The 27,399-nt window shown below is 47.5% G+C and overlaps 1 protein-coding gene across 5 annotated transcripts in view; it reads right to left on the reverse strand.

Annotated features, from left to right (window-relative positions):
- CYRIA (CYFIP related Rac1 interactor A) overlaps positions 1 to 27,399 on the reverse strand; it is a 108,331-nt gene that overhangs the window by 35,343 nt on the left and 45,589 nt on the right. For 3 of the 5 annotated variants that reach the window (XM_086700065.1, XM_086700066.1, XM_086700067.1), the window contains one exon: positions 16,845 to 16,941. The exons of 1 other annotated variant lie outside the window; for it this stretch is intronic. The gene's annotated coding sequence lies outside the window, so the exon portion shown is untranslated. Of the gene's footprint in view, positions 1 to 7,572; positions 7,839 to 16,844; positions 16,942 to 27,399 lie in introns of those variants that run through there. One more of the 5 variants, XM_025927284.2, reaches the window with a different exon arrangement.

Genomic DNA, 27,399 nt, shown 5'->3' on the forward strand with positions numbered 1-27,399 from the left:
AAAAATGTTCTCTTTCAAGATTTGGTGTCCGGAAAATAAAAACAAATGGGTTATGCTAAAGAAGTAGAGCTTCTTGTTCTACTTCTATTTTTTTTTTTTTTTATTAAAAAGAAAAAAGGAAAAATTGATCATAGCTAAGAGACAGTTGAGACAAAGAGAAGTTTCCTATGGCTAAGAGTAGACAGAGGAAGTCATGTCTGGGGAGAAGCCAGGTCTCAGGGCTCCCATGGGTACAGAAGAGGTTTTGCGGCCAAATGGGTGGCAGGCAGGGAAGCTTGGTGGGCAGTACGGGGCTGATGAGAAAGCGCGGACTCTGGTTTCCACGTTGTATTTGGTTAACTCCATGGCTACAGTTCTAATGTGTCCTGCTGCTGGGTCTGTCCAAGGGATGCCAGCTACTTGTCATTCTCCCCAGCAGTGTGGGGACATATGCCAGAGAGAAGAGAGAAACCCAGCAGGTGCTCTGGGTCTTGTAGGAGAGCCATAACCCGAGTCCCTTAAAACAAGGATGATGATTCTGATGATGATTCTTGGTGGTTTCTATGCTGTTTATGTAAGTTCAAGGGATAGGACAGGTCTCCCCAGTAATATAAGAGGGGGAGGAGAACCCAGTTTGAAGGAGAGAAGTATATCAAAAAACATAGATGCTAAAGTACTAAAGTAATAGAAACTGAAGTCACAAAGGAGGATGGTACGAGGGATTCCAGGCACAAAAGAGATGAAGCAATAAGGTCTAGAGCGTTTTTATTACTGAAAATAGAATGTTGTCTGCATTGTGAGGTTTAGACTTTAATCACACACACACACACACACACACACACACACACACACACAACTCCTTTAACATCTTCAAAGATCATCTTAAAGTAAAGTCCTCCTGGGACTTGCTATAGCCACAGTGTGCACCTGAGTGTTGTGAGATCTGAATTCATTTCTGCAAGGAGAGTCTGGCAGGGGGGCAGCAAGGGAAGAGTCCAAGGTCTTGGCTATCAGATGAAGAGAAAGGAAAAGGACATACCAGTTGGATAAGTACTTATGAAGGGGTGCGTCCTGCAAATACGCTCTCTGACTCTTTTACTTGGGATGTCTCCTGCTTTTGGAGAATACCATCGGAAGGTGGTTCTCTTTCCATCAGTTACCACTCTGGATGGCCTTTTACTCTTAGAGACATGAGTCTTCTTCCATGGCTGGATTTTCTAGGACTGTCCCTTCCCTACCAAAGCAAAGATGTGTGGGTATCTGCTTCACTGGGTCCTTGGCATGTTGGCCTTAGCTATTGGCTGGACCTGTTTTTCCATGGCATTGCAAGCTGAGATTTACTGACAAAGAGTAAGACATAGTATTGAGCATCTGAAGCAGAGTAAGTCAAAAGAACAACATGGCCAACGGATGCTCTCAAAAGATATATAGTGTAAGGAGTAGATGAAGGAGATGACACAGAAAAAGTTGAAAAAGCTGCACAAACATGAAGAACCATCCAATTCTCCCATTTTTCCGGAGCAAGTCATTTTGGCTGTGAGACCTGGGGTCCTCATCTGCACAACAGTCCTATAATAATATCTTCTGTGCAACGTTCTTGCAAGGACTAAATAAAATGGGTGTGAAAACATTGCATATAACTGTAAAATGCCCTGCAAATATTAGTTACCATTATTCAGCATTACAACTCATGTTATGGCTTAAGATATGCAGAGAATCAAAGAAATGCAATGTCCCCGGACTCAAATAAGGTGCATTTTTCTTCATCCTTCATGTTTGGTCTTGGAAGATTAATCGTTTCTTTCTTTCTTTCTTAAGTTTATTTATTTATTTTGAGAGAGAAAGAGAGCCTGAGTGAGAGAGGGACAGAGAGACAGGGAGAGAGAGAATCCCAGAGAGGGAGAGAAAGAATCCCAAGCAGGCTCCAGGCTGCTGTCTCTGTGAGGCTCAAACTCACAAACTGTGAGATCATGACCTGAGCTGAAATCCAGAGTCAGAGACTTAACCGACTGAGCCACCCAGGTGCCCCAATACATGTTTCTTCATGCAAAAAGCTTTCACTATCACCAGACCAAGATGGAAAGGCATAAAAAGCTAGCACTTTAAGATACCTTTCTACATGCTGAACATTGTATTTTAGGTAGATTCTTCTTATTTCATCTTCAAAATATACATAGGAGGAAGATATATTTTCTAGAAGTAGAAAATTTAGGAGTATTCAGATTACATATAGAAACTGATTAAAAATATATAAACACTTATTAAAAACCCCAAAATTCTCAGAAAACCAGTATTTATGTAAGTCGGTAATAATTTGAGGCTGGGGTCTTCCGATAACTCTATAGATCATTACCTATTTCCATCACAAAAATTCCAAGCATACACAAACGCTTTTGAAAGTAGGCATAAGTAGGTCACTCTTTTAGTAAATGCTAGAAAAATCCTTGAAAATTGCAAATGTTAGCCAAATGGTTATGTCTATGACTGTGTCCCATTTCATAAATATAGCAGGAAGTTTAAGGAAAACACGAACATCTAACGACACACCAAAGTGGCTTATGAAACACCTCCACGGACAAGAAATGGAATGCCGAAGGACAAAGGGGTGACACGCAGATTTGCCAGCAGTTTAAAGGAGAGGACGTTAGGATTCCTGCCCACTCAGTCCCAGGAGGCTTGGTTCCCTCCAGTGTTAGCCTTCCTCAACACTGATTCTATGATAGTGACCTATCGAAAAAGAAGGAAAAGGCGAACTCCTATTCCAAGACAAGGGACTCTGACAGCAGTTCGGTGGGAAGTTTCTTTTTCCCCCTTTGTTTTTTAAAACAAAAAAAAGCCACCTTTAATAATGACCTGAGGGAAACGGTCAATGACTTGTTAAACGCCCTCAATACACAGGACACGTGGGGGTGAGGTACGCAATAATGGAAGGCCTGGCCTCAGTACTCAGGGGATGCCCATTCTATTGGGCAGGGAGACCGTAACCGACTTAAGAATGTGAACTACCCAGGAAGCATATAACAAATTTCTGATAAGTGGTAGGTGCTCAGAAATGTTAACTGAATGTGAAAGTAACACTATGTACTTGGTACATCTTAAGAACCAATCAGAGACACTATAGCTTTTTATTACATTATTATACCTAGGAGGGACAAGAACATCCACAGTTTAAAAAAATTTTTTTTTAACGTTTGTTTTTGAAAGAGAGAGCGAGAGAGCACGTGTGACAGAGTGCGAGGAAGGGAGGGGGCAGAGGAAGAGGAAGTCACAGAATCTGAAGAGGCTCCAGGCTCTGAGCTGTCAGCACAGAGCCTGACTTGGGGCTCCAACTCACAAACTTCAAGATCATGACCGGAGCTGAAGTCAGATGCTTAACAGACTGAGCCACCTAGACGCCCCCAAGAAATCCACGTTTCGTTGAGTGCCCACTGTGTGCCTGGCACTATGTTTGAGCTCTCGCACACTTTAGTTCACTCAAACCTCCCAGCAACCCTTCGGCTGGCTGTCATTATCTGTACTTTTATTGGAAGAAAAAGAGGCTCGGGCGGTTAAAGCATCTTCCTGAGGACTACAGGAGAATCAAAGAGAGAGTCTGGGACCCTGAAGTCTATGCTCTTTTCCCCATAGCAGAAGACCTGGAACTTCAGACCCCCAGGAGGTCTCCGTCTGGGGACCCTGGGAGGCCACGATCTGTGGAAAGTGCACGCAGGATGGGCTGTTATTGTACACATGCACTTTCTTTTTTTGGAAGAGGGTCTACTGCTTCTGTTCCCTTCCATTCCAAAGTGGCCTGTTCCACACTAGCACCACTCACTGGTGTAGACAGGGAGGGAACTGAACACCGCAGGGGGTGGAGTCTCCCTGAGAAGCTGGCACAAAAGAAGTGAGCTGCCCCAAGGGCAACCCTTCGGATCTGGACTGGCCCAGAGAAGCTCTCCAGCTGGGGGTGTGTGGGGGAGGGCGGGGGGAAGGGGGTTTAGAGAGGAGAGGAGAACAAAAGTCACAAGCTGGATGGTGACTCAGCAAGTCTTCCCAGTACAGAAGTCTGATTCCTCAAGGTTCTGTTACTGGTGTATAATTTTGAAGTGGGTGCTTTCATACTTTTTCCCCAAATGGTCTCGAAGGAGGAGGGTGTTTCTCCAGTCACTCTAGGTGTGTTAACAGTGCCTGTAGAGATGGCCCTCACGTTCCTCCCAAGGGAGGCTCTCATCGACCAAGGGTGACAATTTGGGATGTGCACATGGTGTTTTCTACGACTACTTTCTTGGCTCTGAGCACAAAACCACTTCCACGGGACTTAGCTCTAAGCCTGCTCAGTGGAAAACAATGGCCGTCTGGAAAAACAGTTCTCTGCTAACACACACACACACACACACACACACACACACACACACACACACGTGTATTTTTTTTTTTTTTTAATTTGGAACTCTGTTTTTATTTGGAAGAAAAAAATATTGAATAATAGTATTAGCTGTATTCCCAGAGTGTAAAACCAAATAAAACCGATCTGAGCTTGCTTTTAAAAAACGTGGCCATAGTTTGTGAGGAAATTAATTTGTTTATTATAAGACATAACAAAGGACTCGAGCACAGGGTGCAAGCATTAGTGTGAATGCTGACTGTTCCCTGCATACAGCAGAACTTCAATACCAATCTTCATGAATAGGCACTTGGGAGATTTCTTTAGTAGCTATGACTATCTGAAAAGAGAATTCCTAAGCCAAGACCACCTTGATCAATAAAGAATAGAAGATGAGAAAAAAAAATAGATCAAACAGTAGTCCTACACAGTTTTATTTTCTAATGTTTTTCTTCAGGGTCTAAGATGATAAATACCCAATACCTCTATCAGAAGGGATAGGTTCTGTTAGCATTTTAAGTGAGCCAATACCTTCAAGAATCTACAATACTTAGCATCCTTGGTACAAAGATATTAATAAATCAAAGACTTTGATTCTTTATAAATCAGTATTTGGGGGAATAAGAAGTTCTAGTCGATCTTAATATTTTTCTGCAACATAGCATGTAATCCACAGACCAATCATGAACACAACAATGGCATATTTATATAACATCACATCTTTGTCAAAGATGCGTCTGGCCACATTCATCCTCACCATGAGCATGTGTTAAATGTAGAAAAGGTATTATTGGACCCGTTTTACAGATCAGAACTCACGGGTCAGGTATAGAAAGTATCTTTCCCAATGTCTTCCAGTTGGATTCTGGACTTCCTGATCCATAATCCCAAATGTCTTCACAATACATTCTACATTAGAACCGGGATCATCTTTTTAAAGCTCTTACTTAACAAAAAAGCACTTTTTTGTTACACACAAAAGACACACAATACATATGGGCCAAAGAAGGGTCCAGAATGGAGATGTCCTGCCTCTCAGTCTCACGCTCTATCTACCCAAAGAGTAAATGGGACATCAAATCCATTCTTCTTTTTTTTTTTGTTTTAATTTTTTTAATGTTTGTTTTTGAGAGACAGAGAGACGGAGACAGAGAGCGTGAGCCACTGAGGGGCAGAGAGAGAGAGAGAGAGAGGGAGACACAGAATCCGAAGCAGGCTCCAGGATCCAAGCTGTCAGCACAGAGCCTGATGCGGGGCTCGAACTCACAAACTGCAAGATCATGACCTGAGCTGAAGTCGGAAGCCTAACTGACTGAGCCACCCAGTCACCCCTAAATCCATTCTTTACGACATAAAAAGTACAGCTCAGTGTATTGTTGCCACTGGAGGGTTCCTGTTCCATGCTCATCAGGTCTCACCAGAACATGCTAATCAGCTACCTAACAAGGACACCACCAGACGCTTCATAAAACTGTGCACGTCTTTCTGTCTCTACCTTGGTTGTCTTACTTCAGACCCTCAGCAGAGCAGAACCTACCTGCATCCAGAAACAACTCCCAAACCGATCTTCCCGACACCAGTCTTGTTACCCTTCCATTCATCTCCATACGACTGGCAGAGCCCTCTTTCTAAACACAAATCTGATTATGTTACTTCCTTGCTTAATATGCTTCCACTGCCCCGCAGTGCCTACAGGGAATAGCGCACCCAGGTAACATGCCCCGGGCACAGAGACACCTGGCCCCTGGCCCCTATCTTCCTCCCCATCCCAGGACCCTTGACTCCACTGACACCCTGCCCTTCTCTAAAGGAGCCCCGCTCTCTAGTGCCTCAGGGCCCTTGCACATGTTCCTCCTTCTGTTTACAATTACAATGGCAACCAGCATTTCTTAATGCTTTGCAGGCCATAGTGATGACAGCTTCTCATGTATCACCATATCTTAAATTTTACAGCCACACATGAGGGAGGAATTGTTATTATCTCAATTTTTAGAGATAAAGGAATAATCTTAAAGACTTAGAGACTTGCTCAAGACCACAAGGAGCAGAGCGGGGTCTGGCATCCAATTCCGTCTGACCGCTAAGCACTGGTCCTTGGCAAGGGCCTCCCTGGAATTCCCTTTCAAGTATGAGTTTGGAAACCAGAGCCTTCAGGAGTCCCGTGACTTCTCCCGACTCTTTGGCCTGACCTCAGGTAAAGGAAAACCCACCCACTTGAGTGAGCTCTGCCTCTCTCTGCTCACCTAACATGCTGTGATGACCATATCACGGTGTCTTCCAGCCTGGACTGTGATTCACGCCTGTTCCCTTATCTCTCTTGATGCAAGGTCTCCTGGGGCAGGGCCATGTTTACACCTTACTGTGTCCCCAGCACTTAGCACAGGGCCCGGCCCACGGGTGGCCCTGAAAAAATAAGAAATCCTTAAAACTGCTCTGCCCAGCGGTTCCAAGGCATCAATGAGTCAAGGGCAAAATAAGAAAAACTAAAGTGCATGTCTTGGGCCACGCAGAAAGGTAAAGCTTTCTAAATTTTACTGGTTGACGAAATTCAAAAATCTAGGAGCTGCTAACCTGGTCAGTTACTTGCTCAGGCTAGGAAGCAGAGCTCCAAGGGGAACCTGCTCTCCGCCCTCAGGCCAGTGCCTCCGGCTGGATCCTGCTACCAGCCTTGCCATAAGTCTCACCAGTTTTCCCAGGAGTCTAACTTCCTAACCGCAGTAGTGCCCTGAGATTTCTCTAAGCAGAACTGAGAAAAGCAGGCCAGTTCTGGCTTTGGGAATGTTTCCGGAGACTGTCCGTCTTTAGGAGGGCTATTAAGACAATGTACCTTCCAGCCTGATCAACAAGGTTCAGGGCTGCAGAAATCATGACAACAATCAGGATGGCAGTCGCTGCCAGTGACACCAGAGGCCTGCGGACTCCCCACACCGCCCTGCAAAGCAAACAACCCCTTTGGCTTGCCTTCCGCGAACCACCAGCGGCATCCAGGGAGATGTCCCAGGAGGAGAGTGCAGCTCTGAGAGTCTGCTATTCATACAGCTCACACACCCTTTCTCTGGTAGCCCCAGAGCCCTCTCCCGTACGTACTGCTTTTCCACAACTTGACGGCTTTGAATTATAAGCAAAACCGGTTAACCATCAGCCTGTAATGTATCAGATACAAAAGAGGGGGCTTAAAAAAATAACTTCTCAACTAAAATCCAGGTACGCTGCCTAAACGAAATAAGCACCTGTTTTGCTGGAGGGAAAAATGCCCCGATGGAATGATGTTGGCTCAGCTTATAAATTCCGGGAGCTGAAATCTGCTAAGCCAGGTTAGCGATTTTAGATCGCTGGGCTGGGCTGCAAGGCGCTCCCCCATCTGCCGCTTCTGTAATGAAGTCATAAGGTTCTCTGTTGTGTTGCCGAATGGGTTGCCAAGAATCCAACAGATGATTTCATTCCGAGCCGAAGGAGGAAAACTGAAGTAGAGTGAGTCTATTAAAGCACTTTCATCTGACAATAAAAATGAGTTAATGGCTAAAATGTGTTTTCAAAACGTTTTAACACTACAAGTAATGGCACTCAAATGGGAAAATGCCTTGAATATTCTCATCGATCATTAATACCATGGTGTCCCTCAAAAGGGCTTGGCGTTCCCCAGGGAATTCAAACTGCTAGCGTCCAGTTGTAAGGCAATCCGTGGGAATTCTCAAAAAAAAAAAAAAAAAAAAAAAGCCAAGAGACCATTATGGAACCGAACGATTAAGTGCAGGTTTAAAATAGCCCTTTCGATATCTGAGTTCAGTTTTCTAAAATAGACTATTACCTCATCATAGCTAATTTCCCCGTAAACATCAATATTATAGCAGCAAAAAGCCTCCAAGAAATGAGGGCAAAATCCAATTCTTTTTTAGGGATGCCAGTCAGCATGCCCCCCCAGTTTCAAATGGTAGCGAATATGGAAACAATCAAGCTGGGGCTTTGCGCTGGACCGGCCCACCACTGGGAAATCATTAGTGAATTTGTTCCCTTTCACTTGTGAAATCAAGAACACGGTTATGAGCAAACTGGTTGGTCAGCCTGTCCCTTAGCTCGAAGGAGGGCTGACAGTCTCAGCCCACCCAGGCCAGTTCTGCCTAATTTCAAAAGGAAAGTGACTCCCTGCAGAGCCAGCAGCTTAGGGACTGAGCTCTAGTCTTGGAAATGCCTTTCTCTGGGCAAGTTATTTATTCCCCTTCTCTGGGTTGGCCTCAGTTCAGCCTAGAAACCAAAAGGAAACACCAAAACACCAAGAAGTTACCCCAAACTTGGGCGGTTCTGACCATCAGTGTTTTAGATTAAACACTGGCAGGGGCGCCTGGGTGGCTCAGTCGGTTAAGCGGCCGACTTCGGCTCAGGTCACGATCTCACACTCCGTGAGTTCGAGCCCCTCGTCGGGCTCTGTGCTGGCCACTCAGAGCCTGGAGCCTGTTTCAGATTCCGTGTCTCCCTCTCTCTCTGACCCTCCCCCGTTCATGCTCTGTCTCTGTCTCAAAAGTAAATAAACATTAAAAAAAAAAAAAACAAAAAAAACAAAAAAAACCACTGGCAGTTCTCTTGGATTACCAATCTCCATTTTCCCAGAATTCCTTCTTAGGTAAGTGGGTCAACAGGGGCCCGGCAACCCCTTCGTCAGAGGGAGGAGCTGCAGAGAAGATCCTGGAGGGTCTCTGTTCCTCTCTCTTCTCCCTGAATATTCCTTCTCATGTTTCCAGTTCCTCCATGTAACCTTTAAGTGTTGGCCTCCAGTTGTCTTTCTTCACACCTTTTTCCCTCCTCTCAGGTGGGACCCTCCCGACTCCCAACTTCCGCCCATATGCTGAAGACTTCTCAACCTCCGGCCCCAAACTGGACCTCCCTCCTCAACTCCACGCCTGTAAATCTAAATGGATTTCCTGAAAGCATAGTGATTCGGAGGGAGAGGTTAATATCTTTCCCAAATATCCTCCCCCCTCCTTTGTTCAATAAAAGACATCATCATTCAACTAATTATATGAGCCAGAAACCTGAGTGTCATCTGAGACTTCCCCATCTACTATACTCCACAGATCCATTCTCTCACCAAACTCTATCCACTTAACTCTCCCATCTCCCCGAGATCCACCCCTCTCCATGCCTTCTCTTTGCTTCGGTATGGCCGATAGTCACTATCTCCACCTCTCTCAAATGCAACCCCAGATACTCCAAGCACCTGAGATCATGTACCAGTCTCTGAGCATGTTATAGGAAATGCCGTGTGCAGAATCAATGCTGCTGAATTAAATCTCTTCCATTTCTGTTATCTTACAATATAACACTAAGAAAAAAAAAAGCTTTCCCCTTGTCTCTGCCTGGTTTTCATTCCATGGGCAGCTGTATCCCACATTTGTGCTTGAAGTTTCTTTGCCTCCATAGTTCACTGTCGGGTGGTAGGTGAAATATGACCTAGCGTGTTGAGGCACAGGGAGGTGTTATTGAAAGGAATTCTTCTGGGAAGTGAAGGCCCCTGAAGAATCCCACCCACCCCAGGGCCGTGGGTTGACTTGATTCGTAGGTCTAGATTTTCAGATGCTGAGTTTTCCTAAACTGGGGTCCACCTGTGTACCAAAGGTGACATTTGGAATTGACAGGTCAAAACATTAGCGGTTTTACATCCCAGGTCAAATTTATCTGGGCGGGGGGGGGGGAATGTGGGATGTCAAAAATTATGTAAGTACCAAAAAGACCAACAAGAAACATTTCACATACTAAAAACCTAGGAATTTGAAGTCCAGGGAGGTTGGCACGCTCCATTTCATCTCAAGCATTGAGGACATCGCAGGGGCTGCAAAGCTCCCTTGAAATGTTGGAGGCGGGAGTGGTTCTGCTTTTGTTTCCAGTTTCTGAAGTGAGCAACCAGCTGGATTTCAACGTATTCTTCATGGCAGATCAAACTAACGTTCTCAAATAAAATCCCTGGCTTGAACCCCAAGCACGTGATGAGGACCATCAACACAGGCTGGACAGGGAAGGGGCGGTCGGGTGGGTTTGCTGAGCACTGGGAGACCTGGCTCTTCCCAGGGGTTAGCTGGGTAGAAGGAAGGCGCGGTTTAGCATAAACGTTTCCAAGCTGGCTGTCAAATTAAGAGGAGGACAATTTTTTTACATGGTATTCAGGGCCATAAAATCTGACCCAAAGCTCTCTTTTCAAGTTTCAGCAACTTTGAACACTCGGTACTTTGGTCACACCAGAATCTGGACAGTACCAACAGCTCTGGCCCCCTTCTTCCTTCTGGGTTGTTTTTGTTGTTGTTGTTTTGCTTGTGCTATTCCCTTTGCCTGGAATGCCCTTCTCCTCTCCTCTGCCTCCAGATGTTCTGTCTGTCTTTCAGTACCCAAAATCAAATAGCATTTTCTCCCAGAAACCTCCTATCTGGATTTCCAAGCTGAATGAACCACCTTTGCTGTGAATTCTTTTCAAGGGCTGTCTTCTTCGTTTTCAGAATGTCACCCATTTCACTTTATCCCCCCCGACTCCTCCCCACTGAGCACCAAACATGGGTCCAGCACACGGCCCTCTTCATTGATGTCTACCAAAATGGATCGGAAGCGTTAGATGAGTAGTCACCGCATAGCAACAGTAAGATATCAGTTGTGAATAAACTGAACAGAGAAAATAGTCATGGTAACAGGAAGAGGTCAGAGAAAATAAGCATTTCCCAAAATAGAAGTATTTTGGGGTGCTTGACTCTGTTGTTTTATGGTCACAGATGACTTTGAGAATCTGATGAAAATCAGCCTTTTCAGAAAAATGCACACATCCACAGACTCACATTTTTTTTTTTTTTTTTTTTTTGCATATAATTCCAGGAGGTACTAGAAACACACCAAAGCCCAGGAATGGCAACTCCTCATCTGTTTTAAAATCACCAATTCCAGTGTATGAGCAGCCCAACGGGATGAGGAAAGGCATCTTCAAGTGTGTGGACCAACAGACCACACTGAAGAAGAAAGGGAGTCATTTAATGGGAATAGCATGAGCTCTGGACACCTTGGGCAAGTCGTTCTACTCTTCTGAATCTGACTTTTCCTCGTCTGTAAAATGCAAATCATAATACTTCCTTTACAATGTTGCTATTGAGTAAGATATGCAGATTACGTAGCTAGTGTAGTATCTGGCATGCAATCAGCCCCTGACAACAAATACTAGTTTCTGCACCTCCTGTCTCGCATGGCAAAAACTGCAGCCACAGTGCAAACAAGTCATTTCCCTTTCAGCAATAAATACTGCACTGCTGCTTTGGGGCAAGGGAAGAAAGCCTACTCAGACCACCGTCTCCGTGAAGAGGTGAAGCCGGGTGCTGAACGGCTGCTGCAAGCTCATTCGCATGGCTATTAATCATACAAGAGCCCATTTATGACAAACACAGGTCCCTCCCTTTGCATGACAAGGCGTATGGGTCCACAGAGCCCCATTATCCAAAAAAAACAGAGCATTGTGGGCGACACAGGCGAAGCCGAGCGCACACACACAAGCGGACATTGTAAGGCTGTTTGCACAACCCCGCAGTGCTCCTCGAGGATTTCCTGCCAAGGAGACATTTAGATCTCATAGTCTGCTGCAGACATTTGCTCATTCAACATGGCTTCAGGCAGCCGGATGCAGAAACCCGGGTGCGTGGTCCCCTCTGCTGGCCATCCCCAGGACTGCATGCCAGGGATCCTGGGATGATCCGGCACCCGAGGTGCTGTCAGGATCCCAGCCTCTTCTCTCCTGTCCTTTCTGGAGCAGTGCGGTGCAACAGGCATGAGCTTGGGGATCCGGAGAGCCTAGTTCACATCTCAACAGTATCCCGTACTAGCCGCAGACCTTGGACAAGTCACGTCACCCCTCAGACCTTACTCTCCCAGATGGGGTCCACAGCACTCATTTGCCTGTGACGAGACCTAATGGAGATGACAGCAGGGCAGAGTGCCTGCGGACGGCCAGTGTGGCACGAACACCTGCCTCCAAGGAGGATGGGCGCTGTCCTCTGACAGCGAAACCAGGAAAGGAAATCAACAAGCACCTGCTGGTAATGTCTTTGCTTAAACTGTAGCCGGCGTTTAGAGGGGAAGTGTGACCCTGTCTTCTCATGTCTCGTCTCTAACGCTTTTTCAAATTGTCCCCCCGTTACTTTACATTGTGTGTCGTGTTGGTGTGGGCGGCACCGTGTGTCCCCTCAGGCTTTATTTCATCCGGCACCTGAAGTGCCCCATCTTCAGGACACACGTAACTTGAAGGCGGGGGGTGAACTGGCAGAAATTCTTGGCCGAAATGTGTTCTTCAAAGACGACAGAAGGACCACGCCCTTGAACTTCTTAAACTGAGCTGTGATCTGCTTCCTGATGTCCAGCATAGCAACAGCCACACGGACTTAATCAATGTATTTAACAACATTTACTTAACCTCCCTGAGTCTGACTTTCAATATGAGTAAAACAGAGATTACTTCAACCTCTCCAAGGGTGGCTTTTAGAAATAATGAGACAACATAGGTAAGCAGTCGGATGCATAAGTAAGTGGTAGTTGCCATCATCACTATTACCCTTGTTATTTTTATTGTCTCAGTTCTGTTGTCCTGGCCATGACCAAGAGCTCCTCTTTCCGACACAACTATTGATATCTGTGAAGGCTTTAAATGTTATCTTAGAGATGTATGCCAATGACTTCCAAATTCACAACTGTTGCCCGACCCCCTCGTCTGAACCCCTGACTCATGTATCCAATTGACTACGTGACTTCTCATAAATAGCTGAAACTTAACTCACCCCAAATTAAAGTGTTGCTTTCTCTCCTCAAAAACTGCCCTGCTCCAGTCTTCCGCATCTCAGCCAATGACAATCCCATGTTTCCAGCAGCTCAGTCCCCAAAAGCTGGTGTTATCCTTGACTTTTTTTTTCTCTCATACCCCATAACCAAGCTAACAAATCCCACCAGCAGTACTTTTAAGATGATCTCAATTCAATTGCTTCTCACACCGTCCCTTACCAGCACCCTAGACCAAGCCACCAGCCATCAACTCCTGCCCAGAGTATCATACGCACCCTTTACACAGATTTCCCAGCGCTGCTCTCATCCATTCCCAACCACCCAGTCAACTGCCTTTCTGGCAGCTTTGCTGATGTTTAAAAAGTTGCATTATGTCACTCCTCTACTTAAATTGTTTCAGTGGGGCCCTGTTTTACTTATAGTAGGGTACTAGATCCTTATCACGGTCAACCAGGCATCCTATGTGATGGTACCCCAAAGTGGTTCATCCCCTGCAATCACTGTGATTCAGCTACCTCTGCCTCCTTACCTTTTCTTTTTTGAATGTATGACATATCTTTCTGTCACAGGACCTTTGCACTTCCTAGTCCTTCTGCCCAGAATGCTTTCCCTCCCCCTCCCATATATCTACATGGTTTGCCTTTGGGCCTCTGTTCAAGGTTTACTTTTCAGTGGAGCTCAACCTAACCAACTGGCCCAAAATAGTGTTTCTCCCCACCTCACCTCACCCCACCCCACCTCACCCCACCCCGTGCCCAGTCACTGCCTTTATTCTTCTTTCAAATCTCTATTACCATTGACTTGTGTATCCTCAACTCCTAGACTACTGCCTCACACACAGTGGGAATGCCACACATACATACATGTGGATTGAATTAAGTCATTCATTGTAAACAAAACTCCCATGACCCCATGGAGCTTCTCTGTCAACAAAACCTAAGATTTTTCTTCCATATCCCATGGGAGGAGAGGCTCTCAGGTCATCTGGTATTTGGGTCAGACACTGTCTTTTGGATAAGAATGAGGGAGAATTAGTCATTGCAGGGGATGGGGAAATGCATGGTCAGTGAGCATGGTCCTAAGGAGGGACAGTATGAAACCATAAAATAGAAAGTGCATCTTGGAGGGGAGGGGAAGGAGAGAAGGTCAGAAGAATCACTGAGGACTGATTATATACGAACTTTGCAACCAGAAAGTGGGAGCAGGGACATTCCTGGGCAGAAATGCAGCCTGGCAGCTTGGATGGGTCAAATGGCTATTGTGTAACTCAAGGCTTGAAGTACACAGGCGATACCATTGACTGTAATGCCTCTGTAATGCCCCCAAGTGAACAGAGAGTCATGGGCTCTGTGCCCTAATCTCATTTTAGCCACTTATGTGCTACAGGACCTTGGGGAAGGTCATTTTCCTGCTCTGAGCCTCATCCTTATCATCTGTTGCCCACCAGGCCTGGCTCAGGGATCTGGAGCTGCTCCATGTTCCAACCTCCTAGGGTTATACAGAGAGGATATGCAACAATTTCCAAATACGTACCCAGGCAACCTAATGCCCAATCAGGAGCTAAGCTAATGAGAAGGGGGATGCACCTTTCCTCCCAGCAACACCATTTCACACTAACAGCACCTTCCACATGCTGCCCCGGTCTTGTTTCTTGAAGCCGTGTGGATTGCAAGTTACATGGCAAGGAGAGTGACGACAGAACCCCAGCACTTTCCAATGTCCCCCGCTATATCAAAATTGGCCCACTGCTGCCATCAGGGAGTGCTACAGAGTTAGTCTGTGAAAAAGCAGTAATTCTGGTATCTGGTGGAATGCCTATACTACTACAGAGAAACTGTTTTCAAGCCCTTGTGTATGTTCGAGGCAGTAAATGTTGTGAAACGCAAAGGCATGCAAACTACAAATAATTTTCATACATGCAACAAAGTCTCCCCCAAGTACCTCTACTGGGCAGTGCTTGGATAGCCTAGTTTAATCCTTCAGGTGTATTCAAAGGACTAATATGACATTCTCTAATGCAGACCCTTTTTCCTTGGGAATTCAAGAAGCAATTGAGGACCTGCCAGGTCCCAGCCCTAGAAGCCTCAATCAGGTCTCATTGCAATTATAATAGTAGTACAACTGTAACATTAAGGCATTAGGTTGGGGATAATTTGCAAACACCAAAGGTCTACTCTTTGGCTTTCAAATTTCAAATTTGAAAAAACAAATCCCACGAGATGACAAAACAATGATGTTAATACAGATCCCAAGGCTTTGGGAGTCTAGTTACGTTGCCCAGGAAATGGCAGCATTTTGTTGGAATAATAAACATTTTTCAAAACTTCTAGAAAGTACCACTATACCCAAAGATTTTGGTTAGTTGGCAAATTTCCACTGGCTCTGCTGGGCTCTCTACCAACTTATAGTCAATATAATTTAGCTGATCCTCCACTGGCAATGAAATCAAATACCTCGTCCTCACCCCACCCTGACACTTGCTCCCAAATTAAATGACCTCTTCCTTCCAATGACCCTAGTAGATATAGACATAGATGATATACATATAGATACAGATATAGATATAGATATGGATATAGATATAGATATAGATATATAGATATGTATATGGATATAGATATGGATAGATTTTTTTTTAGTTTTTTAAAACATTTATTTATTATTGAGAGACAGAGAGAGACAGAGCATGAGCATGGGAGGGGCAGAGAGAGAAGGAGACACAGAATCCAAAGCAGGCTCCAGGCTCTGAGCTGTCAGCACAGAGCCTGACATGGGGCTTGAACTCACAAACAGTGAGATCATGACCTGAGCCGAAGTTGGATGTCTAACTGACTGAGCCACCCAGCTGCCTCGAGATTTTCTGTATATAGACAACTCGATAGAATATCTATCTATCTACATACACACATCCTGTAAATCCTGTGTATATATTTCTTCCAAAACTAAAATACTTATACATGTCTGTTGAGCTGCTTGAGGGCAGGTCTTAATTATCGCTCCATCCTCAATACCCAGCACAGTCCTTAACAGAGTAGAGAAAGTTGGTGAATGGTTTAAGGAATAAATACATGAACATCTGCTCTTTTTAGGGACTAGTGCTCAGTAAGACTCTATCCCTGCAGTGGTCTGAGATAAGAGCACAACCCAGGGAGGGCAAGAAGCCATGTTCAAAGCCCACTGTAAAGGATGGAAGGTTCTAGTGAGGACTGCGATTGGGGTAAAGCGAAAACGTTCTGGAAAAGGGGCGCAAGAGAAGAGGTAACTCATCTGGGCTGGAATAAGCTGTTAAGGTTTCAGGCAGAAGGAGGCTGTGGACTCGGGAGGGAGAAACTTGTTAGTGAACATCCGGCAACCGGTGAGGCTCGGGAGCTGGATGGAAGGTAAGGCCAAATCACCCACTCTTGGTGGCTGGCTGGGTGGAGATGAGGGGCCTTGGGAGTGACAGCTGTCACAGGCTCACTTGGAGATCCTTTGGGAGATCCCAGTCTTCCGGTTACGATGAAGGGGCAGGACTGGTATTCCTACGCGCTTTTACACCTGCGTTAAACGTAGTTCTCTGCCAGGTAGACTGATATCCTCGGCTGGCCTGGGGCTTGCCTGGATGCCTGTCCCAGTCCTGGGGTGGGAGCGGTGTCCCCTGCTGTCCAGCTCTCACCAGAGCCCCAGGAGTCCTCACACGCCACCCTTCCACGTTCCAGTCATTCCTGCTTACCTGTCTGCCTCTCTTCCTAGAAGGTGAGCACCTCCAGGACAGGAGCTAGGACTTTATGCTTGAATCCACAGCAGGCCACTCAGGGAATACGTGTTTGCTAATAAAAGGGGGGAAAAAAAATGAGTGCAAAGTGACAGCGTGAATACCAAAATCTGTATCCAAGGATCTCGTGTCTGAGTCCCAGCCATTTGCTTAGAGAAAGAGGGAAGGAAGAACGGGCAGGCAGAAGAGGGGAAAAAATGTGACAGACAGGGAGGAAGGAAGGAAGGAAGGAAGGAAGGAAGGAAGGAAGGAAGGAAGGAAGGAAGGAAGGAAGGAAGGAAATATTTTTCCCCTTTCCACCAAGTTTAATGAAGCTATAACTGGTTTCTGGCATATGAAGAAGCAGACAGGGATCTCATGTTATAGTTGAAAATTAAAAGGAAGGGAACTCGAGCCATCTGAAAGCAATCTACACCCTCAGCGAGGCACAAATGGGCTGAAGACAGACAGCAAGGGGCTTTGAGAAGAGTCTGCTTCACCCGCTTGGAGGAGACGGTCAGCGACTCATTCGCACAAAGAGAAGCCTGTGACTGTCCCTGCCTTTGGCCCTGCCAATTAGATTTGGAGGCTGAGCTGGGAGAAGCTCAAGGTCAGGGACAGGCATGACAAAATGACATGTCTCCGGGCTGTGGATTCGCATTTGCAGATGTCTCTTTGAATCGAAATTCCCGTGCTGAAACCTGGGTGCACTTGCAGAAGTGGACTTCGCTGCCTCCAGGTTGGTGGGCCAGCTGTGAGACAGTCCTGTCCCAGGTGAGGACATGCTGACATATCACCGCTGACACGGAGGACCTTGACCTAAAATCCTGGGGACTCGAAGATGACTTCACTCATCCCCTGCTTACCCACATTCTCCTTGTCAGATAACCACGGTCACAGCCACTGTCAGTCCTGTGCTCAGTGCTATTTTAAGTGCTGCCCACGCATGATCTCATGTGATTCTCCCGATGACCCTCAAAAAATAGGTACCCTGTTCAGTTTTAAGAATTATGAAAGTGAGGTCGTTCGCTAAAACAGTTTTTCTTTGGGCAAATGCAAAAGCTTGCAGTTATGTGTCTTCTCCACTAAGGGGCATTATCGTCTCACATTAAAAATGCCAGACCAGGTCAGGTCTGGGTAGGGCCTTAGCACAAAAGCAGAAGTTTGTAAAAAGGACAAAGCAGAGGGATTGATTTCAATGACCTGGATATTTTCTAAACGTTATTCCTCTTAGTAGAATGTTCAAATTCACAGCTGTAGTACCCAATGCGTACTTAACTCAGTAACTCCCTTAATTCCCGTTCAAGGTCATTTCAAAGGCACTGACTGGTCTTTTTTTTTTTTTCATTTTTTTTTTTTCAACGTTTATTTATTTTTTGGGACAGAGAGAGACAGAGCATGAATGGGGGAGGGGCAGAGAGAGAGGGAGACACAGAATCAGAAACAGGCTCCAGGCTCTGAGCCATCAGCCCAGAGCCTGACGTGGGGCTCGAACTCACGGACCGTGAGATCGTGACCTGGCTGAAGTCGGACGCTTAACCGACTGCGCCACCCAGGCGCCCCAGGCACTGACTGGTCTTAAAGAGTCAGCCAGCAATGGGCCAAGGCAACTGGGGTGGGGAGAAAAGATTAATAGATTCAACCATTTGGCTAAGTAGTCATCCTCCCCAGCTGCTTTCGCTAATTTCTGACGTCACGTTTTCCACCAAGGGAAACACAGCTTGCGGCTGAATCACCTTGACTCCAGTTGGGAGTGTAAAGTGAAAGAAAAAAATAGGAAAAAAGAAAGAAAGAAAAAAAAAAAGGCTGACATTCTATCCCAAGCTTATCAAAATGAGTTTCTCTGGCTCACTTTGGCACAACTGGAAAACACTCTGGAAGTGTACATTAAGATAGGGGGGGATCCTCCATTCATGGCCGTACCCCCACCCCTGTGCTTATAGACAGATAGGCTGTTTCTACACAGATGGGCTTCCGGACATGTGATGCTGCTTTCAGACATGCTCCTGCAGGAAACTCACAATACACAGAGAAGGCAGCAAAGTCACCGTGGGGCTTCCCTGTTTGGATGGATGCACCAAGACCACAATTAAAGCAAACAAACAAAGTCACCGAGTTTATCTCCAAGTTTATTTTAAAGCCCAGCCCAGCTCTTGATGACTCAACCATACGCTATCCCGATTTAAACTTTACCCTGCAGCTGGGGTTCCCAGGCTGGTGTCCGTGGCCACCAATGACTAAATTTGAAAGCACTGCTCTCCATCCGCTGCGGAGCTCGCAGCCTCACAGACGGATCAAGTACTGTTTAGGCTGCGTCTTAATCCCACTTGAAGATTGCAAATTTTTACTCAAACACGAGGTCCGAGGCTACTCTGCTGTTCGCACCAGCAGGAAAGCCCGCTATATGAAACAACCTCAAGTCACCTGGGCCCAGCGGCGTGTGGGAAACAACACCGGAGAGACTGTGGAGACAGCAACTCACCTTCACGGCGGCCGAGCCTGTGCCCTTGGCCGTACATTTGAGAAGCGCTGCGCTAGACTAAGGATTTGAAGTCCCCTTTTTATTCTGCATCTCCAAAGGAAGCAGTTGTTTTAGGACAAAGGAGATCAGGAGGCTCCCCTGTACTGATTCAATATGCATTTTGTTTTATGAGTGTTTCATTTATTGACCCCACTTGGCACGCATGAAAGTTCAGAAAATAATCAGGGATAGCATTTACGGAGCCCCACGGTGGACCCAGGTCTCGCGCTAAGTGCTTTACACACAGTATCCCGCTCCCGGAGCCCAGGACTAGATGGCTACAAAGCCTTTACGCTTCTCCCTGTTCAAATTGCCTCCTACTCCCCACTCAGCCAGCCTCAGTTTACTCACCTGAAAAAAGGATCAGCCAGAAGCTAGACCAGATGATCACACAGATCCCTCTGATCAGTAAGCTTTTATGAAACGTGGAAGGCAAAACTATATACACATCTTTGTGAAAATAGAAAACCCAGGTGTTTAAATGCAACACTTGCTTCCTTAAGGGGAAAAAAACCCAGAAAACAATCAACCCATTGTGTGTAGCAATACTTAATTTGACCCTCTACTATTTTGTGTATTGCTGACCAAGCAGCCAGCCTCTCTTAGAACTGACACCAGCAGCTCCTCCTGGGCCCGGACCAGGCACTCAGCAACTCAACACGGTCCCGGGCGTGACCGGGAAGGGACACAGGCGCACGTGGCGGGGGCGCCATCTTCCTGCCCCGGCTGGGGAGCAGGTTGGCATGGCAACGCCGGAGCCAGTCTTCACTTGCTCCCTCCCTTCCCTTTCACGCTATTATCACTGTGTGAGATCTTGCCCCAGAAGAACAGAGAAGTCCTGAGGGCGAGGTCTGATGTCAGGGGAGAACAAGCGAGGCTTTGTGGGGCCCTTCAAGGAGAGGAGGCCCGGCCAGGGCTCTTCGCGCACACAGAGGGGCCTGTGCTCTCTCAGCGTCGGGGGCAGAGAGGTCTGCTCCCGTCCTGCCTGCAGGGCGGGGCCTCCACCAGCACATGTCCCTCCCCCGACAGGGAGCTGGACAAGGTGGACGGATCTCCACCCGGTGCCCACAGGCTCGCCCACGCCAACCCCCGTGACCACTGTCAAGCAATCTCTCTCTCCTTAGCCATTCCCCCACCTCCCGTTCAGAACGGCACCCCCACCCCTCCACCACCCTTGCAGATCTCTGCCTCCTTCTCACAACCTGTCATCTGCTCCCGGTCTCCTGTCTCCAACCCTCCTGGGCACCACCCCTACTCTGAGCCACCTCTGCCTCTGAGAAGCCTCCCGGGTCAGTGAGCTGCCCTGCTGCCTCTGGTCTCCTGAAATGCTTCAGTTGTTCTAATGGTAGAGGAGGTGTCACACATCTGATGTTGGTCTGTTTATCACCATTGCTGACTTAGGCTTGGAAACCCCATCTTCTAGGACCAGTTCTGCACACCGAAGATGCTTACTAAATAGCTCTAAAATGCTCGAACTCACAGAGCATCCCGAAAACGTACTTTTTGCAATATAGTTTTTAAATTTATTTGAGGTGGGGGAGAGGAGCGGAGAGAGAGGGAGACAAAGAGAATCCCAAGCAGGCTCTGTCACCGCAGAGCCCGACACGGGGCTCAAACTCAAACCATGAAATCATGACCTGAGCCGAAACCAAGGGTCGGACGCTTAACCGACTTGAGCCACCCGGGTACCCCCCAAAAACTTACTTTCAAGTAAAATATTCAACTGAGGCTTTAGATCAAAATAAGGAGAGCTAACGCTAATTGAGTCCTTACTATGTGCCCAGCACCACTGGGAGCAGGTGCACATGCTGGCTCATTTAATGAGCAAAGCAGCCTTACTTATGAGGAAGGTGCGATCGACTCTCACTTTACAGATGAGGGAACTGTTGGAGGAGGGATGTGCTGTCTGAACCCACCAGCTAGCGAGCGGGAGAGGAGGACTGTGACCCAGGTGGGCTGGGTCCAGTCTGTCCTCCTAACCATCATGTGGCACAGTGTTTCATGATGACCACCACTGAACCAACCCCACCTAAAGTCCCCTCTGATGCACACTGTCACGTGTCATTCCCTGAAAGTAGGGACACACGCCTTTGCAAATGTCATCACATTGCCAGGCCCCTTTTGTCCCATGTAATGGCAACTGAATAATTCTGTCAGATGGCCATGTTCCCCTGCTTCCTGGGCCGGCAGCACGGTCAGGAGAGCAAGGTGGCCTGTTGGGAAGTGAGGTCTTTGGAGGAGACATGTTCGGAGCCCGATTTCCTCAGCAACAATTCTCTCCGCAGAACGCGTCTGCCCATTTGCAGCCTGGGCCTAACTCTGCTGTGCAGGTCAGATGAAGTCCCCTCATCCTGGGACCACTGGGCTGGCAGCTTCCAAGCCCCAGAGAAAGGCGGGCTCGCCATCAGGGCTAAGCCAAGCACCCTAAGCTGATTCTCCTATCTTCCAGCACAGAGAAGAAGCACAGACAGAGCTTCAAGAAGCTGGAAAACTGGAAGAAAGGGGCAGAGCAAGGGCACCAGGGCTCACAGCATCAGGATGGGGGCAGGGTGCAGGCTGAGCCCTTTTAGTCTGAGAACCAGATCAGCCGTTCTGTGCTCCAGGGCTGATGGAGGCCCTTCCTGCCATGAAAGGGGGGGGGGTCCAGTTTCTCACCTTCCAGAGGCGCTTCCTGGTTCCGGTGGTGCAAAAGCGAACCCCACATCAGGGTCCTGCTGGACAACATGTGGGTTCAGCAGTCATGACTCTCTCCGAGGTCATGTTCGGAAAGGGAAAGCCCTGGACAGTCAGGCCCGACTCCCACGTGGTGACGATAGAGAGGGGAAGGGGGTGTCCAAGGTCAAATGGTGAGTCCGTGCCACAGCTCGGGCCAGAACCCAAGTTAATCCCGACACCACAGCCATCCTGCCCTTCCTTCCTTTTCTTTCTCATCTCTGCTCCTTCTTTTCAAACTTCACCTTATGTCAGTTAAAGGCAGCCAAGAGAAATGCTTACTCGCCCTGGTACAGCCAGGCTTCTGGAGCAAAGAGGGTGAGAAGAAGCTCACGGTGAGGTTTTTCCTGAGAGGGAGAAGAGAAGAAACCCAGGTGCCATGTCGTCTCCTCTGCCTAGCCCGTCAGGAAGAACAAACAGACCCCCCAAAGGAAGAGTCAAGGAAGCCCTGACTGATTCTCCTGGTTCTCCAAGAGGGGAAATGGAGAGGAGGGTACGTCATGGGGCTATATCTACCGGAGACTCCAATCAGAGCAAAGCACTCATCCCTCAAGCTGCTTGCTATTGAGATGTTTAAGCCTACTAGAAATGAGGGTGAGCCTGGCTGGCTCAGTCAGTGGAACCCGCTGCTCTTGATCTCAGGGTCATGAGTTTGCGCCCCACATTGGGTGCAGAGATTCCTTAAAGACAACAACAACAGCAACTGGAAGTAAGCCTACCAGAATGGGACAAGCTTAAGTTCAGAGACAGCTCTTCAAGGAGGGAAGGATCCCCAAGTGCCCACAAGCAGAAGCAACTGTCGTTATCAAGTAGTGAGCTCCCCGTCCCTGGAAGCATGTAAACAGACACCCGTGGGGCAAGCTGTGGAGAGTCTGCTGGCATCGGAAGATCCGGAGAGGACTCCAAGACAGGATGTCACTGCTCTGTCCAGTGCTGCATTTCGGAGCTCTAGGTGAGGGCCACGTTCAGGGATGATCCTTAACTGCTCCTCATTGGTTTGTCAGAAGGATAGCACGGCATGCAGAGCGGAAGGGGAGACAGTCACAAGTGAGTCTGAGTCCTGACCACCTAGGAGCGGGGGGCCTTGGGCAAGTGGCTTCATGTCTCTGAGCTGCAGTTTCCTCTTCTGTAACGGGCATCCTGGTGTGCTTGTGGACCTCTGGGGCCGGGAGCACAGACCTCAACACACCCAACACGCCCAAGGAAGTGGTGCAGGTCAGCAAGGCCAATTCTAACCCATCCGTTCGTCTTTCAGCCGGCACGAGTGGCTGGAGGGCGTCGGCACCAGGGTGCGTTAGGCTAGAATAGCTTCTACATACCGCATACGTGTGCGTGTCTGTGCACGTATGTATGTATATACACACACATACACGTATCTGGGTATATACAGACACACAAACATATACGTATAACTTTTTTCTTTTCATTTTTTTTAAGTTCATTAATTTTTGACAGAGGCAGAGTGCGAGCACGAGCTGGGGAGGGGCAGGGAGAGAGGGAGACACAGAATCCGAAGCAGGCGCCAGGCTCTGAGCCGTCCGCACAGAGCCCAACGTGGGGCTCGAACCCACAAGCTGTGAGATCATGACCTGGGCTGAAGCCGGACGCTTAACCGACTGAGCCTCCCAGGCGCCCCACATAACTTTTTTCTAAGAGGAAGGGAGAGGAGCACAGTTCTAAACACCCCTTGCTGTTTTCACCGGGAAGAAGCAGACCTGGCTGTCTGTAAAGTTGAGTTTTGCTACCAGAGAGCCCTGGTGCAAGCTATACTGTTCCGTCAGTGTTTCTGGATGATGGCGATGGAGTCCCTCCTCCTCTTTCCACTTCTTTTCTTGGTCCCTCTCATCCGATTCCACTCACTAACACCTCCATGGGGTCAGAGAAGAGATCGACTCAAATTAGTCAATCTGATTATTTTTAGTCACTGTTGGGAACAAGGTGGGAGGCTACTAATGGATTCTAAAATGCAGAGTTGAGGCATTATCTGTGCACGATGATCACTCTGGCTACTTCCTCTCCACCGCCACCACAGATGTTTGAACACTGGCCCTTATTTACAGAGTGCCATTCTGCACTAGGGGTGCCTCTCACCCAGCTCCCAACTCCTACTCACCCTTCAATACCCAGCTCATTTGGCCCCTCTTGGAAACCTTTCCTGACTTCCCAGGGCAGAGGACATGCTCCCTTTCTGTACTTTGTGCATGCAAGGGCCTCCTGCCCACTATCTGCGTCTGTGGCTCCTTTGTCATCGTCACAAACATGATCTCCTTGGACGGATGAGCAGGCTTAATTTGTCTTGATGGTTTCCAGTCCTCATACATTCTCAGGTATTGGGACTCAGGTATCGTCTGGCCAGTGAATGTGTACTTTCTAAAGAGAACATTCTTACTGTCCTATTCAACTAGGAGAGGATTAAGAGATAGATATTACCCGTTTGTTTTCTGACTAGAAAAAAAAAGGTATCAAGACCTAAATTCCATCATTTCTACTAGAAAAACTTGGGCTTTTGCCAGCTACTCCCTCCAGTCAGAAACAAGGCTCATGTTCTCACCACTTTCCAGCAATTTGAGTGCCAAGACCCCACACGAAACCACCAATGTTCAACATTCACTAGGGCACCGGGCGGCAGGAAGGGCCATGAATTCATCAGCTCCAGAAGACCATCTCATTCAGCCCATCTGCATGAACCTATTTCACATCTGAGGAAGTTACGATCTTATAATGTTACCAGGAGTAGGTATAAAATAGGCACTTTAAAAACGAAGCATTTTTTGATCAATCAGAACAAATTCAGGCTCAATAAAATTAGACCCTTAGTTTCATCTAACTCCAATCTCCTCAGGCCATCAATCTGGGCTTAAAAAACTCTTCCCGCGGGGCGCCTGGGTGGCGCAGTCGGTTAAGCGTCCGACTTCAGCCAGGTCACGATCTCGCGGTCCGTGAGTTCGAGCCCCGCGTCGGGCTCTGGGCTGATGGCTCAGAGCCTGGAGCCTGTTTCCGATTCTGTGTCTCCCTCTCTCTCTGCCCCTCCCCCGTTCATGCTGTGTCTCTCTCTGTCCCAAAAATAAATAAACGTTGAAAAAAAAAAAAAAAAAAAAAAAAAAAAAAAAAAAAAAAAACCTCTTCCCGCTCTAGGCTGTCCTCAAGTGCACTCAACACCCTTGGCTGGGCATTCAAGGCTCCTGGTTAGCCTTCCATCTCCCCCCCCCCTGAAGGGGCCTCTCAGACTTGCCTCACCTCACACTCCAGTGACTGTCGGGCATGGTGACAGGCACCGGGCATCCCCTGCTTATGTCCTTCCTCTGCCTGGAAACTCCCAACACCCCTCCCTGATGTTCCCCACCCTCCTTGCCATTCACTGCTCCTCACATCTAGGACTGAGTGGAGACGACATGCCCAAGGAGCTGCCCTGTCCTGCCCCTCTGTCTGCATCAGGAGCGTCCCCTTGGGCTCCCTCACAGCCACAGATCAGTTGTGTTGCTTGGTCACTAGCAGGTGTCCCACTAAAACCATAAACCCCTCGAGAGCAGGGTGTAAACCTAGTCGTCATCTGTACCCAGTGTCTACACTAGCACTGACACAGAATAGGCACTCAGATGTTTGCTGAGTGAATTCATCCTGTCTCTACCCTGAAGGCAAGACTTGGTAATACACTATGTGAATGCATTTCAAGAGAACCGGTAGAAGTGACCTGTGCGAGGTGCCCGTGGAAAATGGCCACTCTGGCAAACTGGCTCCACAATGACCAAATCAGAACAACGACTCATTTCGACCTCATTTACCAATGCAACTTTCTCACGCAGCTTGAACTAGCACTGGACCATGGGCACTAGAACAGGTCTGCGTCTCATTCATCTCCAGAGTCTTGTTACCAATACAGGTTTTTGAACGGATGGCTCTTACTCTACTGGGCAAGAGCATCCGTCCCTTTCTCTACTCAGGGAGGCTTCGGAGATGGGGCCTTTAGAGATGTTCTAGGGAAGAGGGAGGAAAAGTAGGAGAATCTCTGGAAAGGCCAGCCAGAACACAAAAGCCCACGTCCTTACAGTGGCTTATGAGGCCCTACATGATCTGACTGCTTCTCTCTGCCCTCACCCCCTTCCACTGCCCCCTGCTCCTTCTGCTCCAATCCTACTGGCTGCTTGCAGTCCCTTAAGCACATTCCCGCCTCAGGGCCTCTGCTCCTTCTAGCCTCACTCCCTCCCTCTGTCTACATCCTACTCCAGTAACACCTAGCCAGGGAGGCTTCCCCTGGACCCTGTATAGAACAGCAGTCCTGCTCTCCCCACATCCCATCTCTCTGGCTTGCTTTATTTATTTAGGTTTTCCTGTTTTACTTTTTCCCATAACACTGAACACTGCCTGATACAATGTACAAATGTTTATTTGTTGATGATCCCACAACTGGTGCTGTAGGCCTAACACCAAGATGGCACCTTCTTCGGCGCTAACGCACACACAAGGCACAAGGTTACAAAAGAACCCGATGGGGGATCAAAGCTACACTTAAGTAGCTCTAGATAAGACTGGGGAGGAAAAGGAGCTAACATTTGTTGAGGAAGAAACTATGTTAATGCATTTCAACTATATCCTTTGATCTTGACCACAAGTGGACAACATAGGGCATATTGTCCCCATCTTACCGATGGGGAAACAGAACCTCAGGAATTTGAAATGATCTCAGCAAAATCACTCAACTAAAGAAGCAGAACCGAGATTTGAAATCGGGTCTGTCTAATTCTAAAAGCTCTCCTCCTTCCTCTAAATTATGCTGTAGCCTGGCGGCCACTCTAGGGAAAGAAACCATAAGAGGAAGAAAAAGGAAGGGAGCGCAAGACAATCCTATTCCCTCAAAGAATGAGAATTTGGTGTAAGCCACAAGTCTAGGATGAAACCGGAAAACACCTTAGAGATCACCTGGTCTTGCTTTCTGTGCTACACTCAGCTGTATGAAATGTTTCTGCTTTTGGTTTTAAGGGAACTCAAGACATCTAGATGAAGAAGAAGAGCTTTTGGACAGAGGGCAGCAGAAGGTAACACCAGCAAGTGGAGAAAGATTAACAGGTGCATGGCCTTCTCAGTGTATTGGCATCTCCTTCGTGACTCCTGGTCTTGTCCTGGTGGGCGTCCTGGGCCAGCTTATGGAGATGTGTTAGAATACCAGAACCCAGGCTGCTGAGCCCTCAGTAGAACCTTAGTCATCTGGGAGGGGTGTCGGTTCATGTCACGTCCGAGTTCAACGAAGAAGTTCAGGCAGATGTGGCCCAGTCCTTGCAGATCCATAATGGATCAGGAGGAGGT

This window comes from Puma concolor, chromosome A3, assembly GCF_028749965.1.
Source record: "Puma concolor isolate L17-30 chromosome A3, mPumCon1.1.hap2, whole genome shotgun sequence".
NCBI classification, from domain to species: Eukaryota; Metazoa; Chordata; class Mammalia; order Carnivora; family Felidae; genus Puma; species Puma concolor.